This window comes from Notamacropus eugenii, chromosome 6, assembly GCF_028372415.1.
Source record: "Notamacropus eugenii isolate mMacEug1 chromosome 6, mMacEug1.pri_v2, whole genome shotgun sequence".
NCBI lineage: Eukaryota > Metazoa > Chordata > Mammalia > Diprotodontia > Macropodidae > Notamacropus > Notamacropus eugenii.
Window position 1 is genome coordinate 294,714,701 of NC_092877.1, and position 6,170 is coordinate 294,720,870.

Below are 6,170 nucleotides of genomic sequence, written 5' to 3' on the forward strand. Positions count from 1 at the left end.
GTATCCTCATCACTTGGACCATGTGGTTGTTTTATACATAGACCTTGGTAAAAAAGAAGGCAGAACCTTGAATGAAAACTTAGCACAAAGAGCAGAACTCTGTTCCTACAATACTGAGTCAAGAATAGTTTGAGTTGGCAGATTTCCTTTCTTCACATGGAGATACAATTAAAGTCTGAAACAAAGCTCACCTCTGCAAATCCACCAAAGTTGACCAGGGAACTCTTCTATCCATCCACTACCCTTTTGGATCCAAAAAATTCAAATTAGCCAAATAGTTTCATAAGGAAATACGGGTTGGAAAACTTACTTCTCCTGTATTTCTCATTTATAAATCAATTAAGTTTTCATCTCCAAGGGATTGTGCTTATTGTTTTTCATCTGTGTAGCAACTTTGATAATGTCAACATAGTAGAAAAAGCAATGTAGCTGATGAGAGTTAGCTGACAGGGAAAGGGAATAGCTGTAGACTGCACCAACTTTTCCTTTCATCCTAAGGCTGCCTGCAATCAATACATAAAAACTAAGAAGCAAGGTTTTCACTAGTCAAACTGGTCTAGACATCCTTGCTATTACAAATAAGAACTTTGGAAAGAGGCAACAAAGAACAGGAATTAAGTCAAGACTCACAGGATCAATGCAACAATATGTGTGTATGTGATTAAGTGCATTGTTTCAGAGCCAGGACACGGATTCCATCATCTAGAGAATGAGACAATGGGTCCTAGGTTCCCCTTGGACTGAGGCCATTCCCCTGTCCCTGCTGGGACCACCAAGTGATAAGAGGTAAAGATTTAAGTGAAACATTAAAATTAGGCGGTGATAGCCAAAAAAAGAAAATAACTATGGGTTATTTCCTTCCCTTCAGCAGTTACATGCTATGGTAATGACTTAGGTAACACAGTGGATAGATTCCTCAATATGGAATCAGAAATATTTAAGTCCAAATATGGCCTCAGGCACTTACTAACTGTGTGATGTTGGATATATCACCCTCTGTGTGCTTCAGTTTCTTCAACTGTAAAATGGGGTATCATAACAGCACCTACCTCTCAGGTTGTTATGAGGATCAAATGAGATCATATCCATAAAGCACTTAGCATGGTACCTATAACACAGTAGGCACTAGTAGCTGTTCTTTCCTTCTCTCCCTACCCCTTCATTTTCATTATTTTCAGTTTCAGACTTGACTCTATTTTTCAACAATTAGAAGCATTTTGTCAAATCTGTCCACCAGAAGAGCACTTCCACTTAGGAAATTTGTGAACGATTCACCCATTTGTTAGTGACTAAATGGAGAACTTGTTCAAAAAGCAAAACAAATAAAGTTGTCTTCAGTTTAAGGATAAAATTTCTTCTGTCTCTCAATCTCTGATCCTAAGATTATGCTTAGAATTTAAGTTTTTGCAAAAGCAAAGACAGAGTGCCTAGTTGCCTCCTGATCTAGTGAAGAGAGAAGCCTAGACTTAGAATCAAAAAGACCAAGTCCAATTCAAGCCCAACTTTTATCAGATGTTAGCTACATAAGGCACTTATACTCTATATGACCCTAAACAACTAAGTTAATTCTTGCATCCTTCTTGGATGAGTTAATAATCTGCATAAATAGAGAAAATATTCAAGTCTAGTCTCACCTGGTCAAAAAATTTGAGATTTATCTGGCATAACTTCTTAATACTAGAAGGTCTGAAATTTAACAATACCTTGAAGAACTAAGCTGCATCAATTGCCATAATGCTTTTTTTAATCCATAAGGGGAAAGAAGAGAGAGTAGGATGAGTATTTTTATTTCAAAGTAAAATTATAATTTTGTGAGCATTTTATATAATGTTATGTAAATATGAAATAATGCTTCTCTGCCTTCTACTGTTAATTAGTCCAGGATGACTAGTATGTTTCCCTTTCTAAATGCCCACAAACCATCTATTTAATAATTTCTTCAGGAATTTCGCTGTGAGCTAACACCAAAGCCCACAAGTCTAAAGTTTACAGAATTCAACTCGTTTCCTTTTCCTAAATTCAGACCATATTTGATGGTTTCTAGAGTATTCCACTGATTCCCCTATTCTCCACAATTCTTCAAAAACTGCCAACAGTGGTTCAGTATTTATATTACAGTATTGAGCTGTTTAATTATTCCAGGCCAGAGCACTTGAACTCATTTAGAATTTCGAGGCATTTGTTACTTATATATCTATGACTGCAATTCTTCTTTATCTGGGTTTTTTCAACATTTTTCAACCCAAAAATCATTCTCCCTGATGGAAAATATGAAAGGCGAACAACAGTTAAATCACTGAGTTTTCTCTCCATTATCTGATCACATTACACCTTTAGCTCCACACAGGGACAATCCACCTCCTTGTTCCTCCCTTTGCTCCAAGTTTGGTATAAAAAATTCTTTTTATTTTCCCCATTTTTTAATTTGCCTCATTTCTTTTGGTTCATTGTCCTGATACTATTCCTGATACATTCTCATAAATCCATAAAACTCATGTTTTTTCTTCGTCTCCTGTTACTGTCTTAAGTGCATGATGTTTTTGAATATGAACTCAACTGTAAGATCCTTGTAAAGTTGCATTAGTGCCTTTAGCTAGCTCCTTCTTCTTTCCTTCATTGACTTCCTTTGCAATTGAATCATTTGTATTTCATTTTCAAAGATTTTTCATCCTTCTTAAGTCTGGCCTGGAATGTATTCAAATCTCACTTCCACCTCCTAGAATTCCTTGTTGCCTTCAAAGTTTTGTTCGAATGACACCTTTTACATGAACCTTTTCCCAATTGCCCCTAATTATCCATAATTGTCAGTGCCTCCCCTCCAAATATTACCCTGTATTTATTTTTTATGTATTTCATATATCTTTATTTATGTGCATGTTGTCCCTTCTAATAGATTGCAAATTCCTTGAAGATAAGGACTGTTTTGTCTTTGTGCATTCTCTCTCTCTCTCTCTCTCTCTCTCTGTATATATATATATATATATATATATATATATATATATATGTATGTATGTATGTATGTGTGTGTGTGTATGTGTGTATGAATACGTATATACATATATATACACATACATATAACATACACATACATAGTAGAAGTGTAACAAATGCTTGTTCATTGACAAAGTGATGAGTCCATGGAATAACATCTATTTTTTTCTCTCAATTTTTTGAAATATACTTTCCTAAAATCAAGGATGCAAATCAAAGAATATACATTTACTTGACTCTCAAGAATTCTAGGACAACAGAGTCACAGTCTCTGAAAGTTGCTATCACTTCTACTTTGCCAACCACATTTGGAGTACTAATAGTTAAATAGATGCTTCTAGATTATTTAAAAACCATGTGAGTCTTATCACTTTGTCCCTTTTCTGTCACTGTCACTATTACCAAAGAATGAAAACACAGAGAACTGAGAGCTATATTGAATTTTCATACTTATGTAGTGGCCAAGGCCAAAGAATTCATTGTCTTACTACTACAGTCAGTCTTCACACTTAGCTAGACTGGTCCTTGGAATAGAGACCCAGTCCGTTGCCTTTTCATCAGTGCTGATGCTTTGATATGATATAGTCTTCAAGAACCCAGGATCACCTCCATTCCACAAGCAGGCATTGAAATAAGACTTTGTGGGGGAGCTTTAGGAGATAAAGAAATAGATTCTTGACTAGAGTTGGAATGCATCTTATCAGGAGTAGGAAGAATGTGTTTGGCTATAGACCTGTTGATTGACCAAGGGGTTTTAGATAGAAAATGGAAGAGAGAAAAATGGCCAGATACAATTTTAAGTCCAGATATGATAGAGAACCTCAAAGAAGGGTAAGAAGTCAGATGAGATAATCAGGGATGCAAACAAGATGAGAAAAACTAGAAACAATCTGAGATCAAAAGCTAGAAGAACTGGATAAAAGATGCAGTAAGCTTGAGAGGAATGGGGAAAATGGAGAGGGTGTTCTGCAGCCTAAAGTGTCATTCCCTGGCCATTTTTTAACAGATAGTTTTAGTAGGTTAACCATGCTATATCAATCATGCTTAGAGGATGAAGGTATGAGGACCAGATTAGAATGATACTGGTACCCACAAACAGTGTGCTTTTCCATCCTAGGCTTTCTACTTAGAAGGCAATGTTATATACTAAGCCATCTCAGTTCAGAAAGATATGAATACAAATTCTACCTCTGACATTTATAGCTTTGTGGATCATGGGCAAGTGATTTAACCTCACTGAGCCTCGATTTCCTCATGGTGCTATTTTTATTTTACTTGCTATAATGATTTCACAGAGTCATTTGTAAGGCTCAGCTGAGATAATGTACCCAAAGCGCTGTGCAAACCTAAATATTCCCTACAAACACCAGCAATTATCATAGTCTCCACTGATACTTTTGGAGATTTCTCCTGCCTGTAGTATCATTTGTCCCTGCACAAATTACCAGAAAACTGGTAGCAATCAATGGACTTGGTGAATCTCTTTGGCACTTTTAAATCCAAGCCAGATGGAAACTATACATTCCAATTTTTCATGTCAAGTGTGCATATGTGAACATCTCTGTATCTCTTCAGAAGAAAGTCACCAGCTACCAGACATGCGTCTTTGTTTTTCTTCATAGGCAATCGAGATTAAATTGTATAGCTAGTAAATGTCTGAGGCTGGATTTGAACTCAAGTCCTCCTAACTCCAGGGCCAGGACTCTATCCACTGCACCACCTAGCTGCCACCAGACACACCTCTTAAACATTTTGGCAATTATTAAATTGTAAGCTTCTCAAGGGCTGGAACTATCTTGTGCCTCTTTTTGTATCCTCTGTACTTAGTGCAGTGACATTGGCAGAGGACCCCCAAAAGGTGGAATTGAACCACTCTGTAGCTAGACAGTTACAGGTTTGAAGCCTGCACTCTAGACCACGGAGGGTCATCCAGGCAGTACCTGGTACAGAGTAGGCACTTAATGTTCATCGATTGATTTAATTGTTTAGTGCATTTGGACTGGACATTATTGTTTTATACACATAGGATGCTGCCTATTTCTCGGATTATATAATCACCTCCCCCAGAGCTAAGCACCTCCCATCCCTTATGTAATTCCTTCCCTTTCTCCTTTGTGTCACATTCTTCCACTCACTGGCCTCTTGAACCTTGTCCTAAATCCCCTCTGACTTCTGAAAATCTTTGCTTCCTGTCTCCCTTCTTCAATCATTTATTCTACCCTGTCAGGGCACTCTTCACCCTCCTTAATGAGCCTGACTCTAGAGAGGCATTCCTCCAACTCTCTGTCCTCCCTTGACCTTCTCCTTGAGCGAGGAAGCCAGCTTGCTTCTAACACAGCCAGCTGCTGATTTCCTCCAGCAGAAAGACAAAAATAGCACAATCCCCACCCAATGCTGGGACCTGTCCCCTCTAGTCTTCATGCCTCCTGATATAGAAAGGCTTAGGGCTAACATCTTTAGAGGCTGAAAACTTCTGGTGCTGCTCTCTTGATTAGGCCTCTACTCTGAGCTACTGACTCCTGGGGGTGGGGTGGGGGTGGATATTTGTGACCCCATTTTTTTTATGTATCTAGAAGGTGTCTTCCTATTCATACTGTTACATCCTGTCTCAGGCTAAACTCCACCATGTCCTGTTCCCATCTCCTACTTCCTTTTCCAGTCTCTTTTATGCGTCTTCTCCCATTAATGGGTGGAGTGCCAGACCTGGAGTCAGGAAGACCTGAGTTCAAAACTGGCCTTACCAGTTGTACGACCATGGCAAGTCATTGAACCATCATTTGCCTCCATTTCCTCATCTGTAAAATGAAAATAATAATAGCACCTACCTCCTGGGGTCGTTTTCAGGATTAAATAAGATAATAATTGTAAAGTGTTTAGCACAGTGCCAGGCACATAGTACATGTTCTATAAATGTTGACAATGGCAATGACAACAATGATGATGATGAACCTTTAGGACAGGAAGTGTTTTTTTTTCTACTTGTACTTGTATTTCCAGTACTGAGCATGGTACCTATATAACATAGTAAACACTTAATAAATACTCATTGACTAGCTTACATAAGTAATATGTATTTACTGTCTCCTAAATTAGTGCCTTGAGAGGGGCAAGGATGTAAAAGTACAGGCAGGTGAATGTGGTTTAAATGTCAAAGGCCAAATGTAATCCCCATAGATCCC

At 37.9% G+C, this 6,170-nt stretch overlaps 1 non-coding gene across 1 annotated transcript; it reads right to left on the reverse strand.

The window, feature by feature from the left end:
- Positions 1-4,839: 4,839 nt before the first annotated feature.
- Positions 4,840-4,926, reverse strand: TRNASTOP-UCA (transfer RNA opal suppressor (anticodon UCA)). Its single transcript has one exon. It is a non-coding gene; the product is annotated as a tRNA-Sec (tRNA).
- Between the last annotated feature and the right edge of the window lie 1,244 nt (positions 4,927-6,170).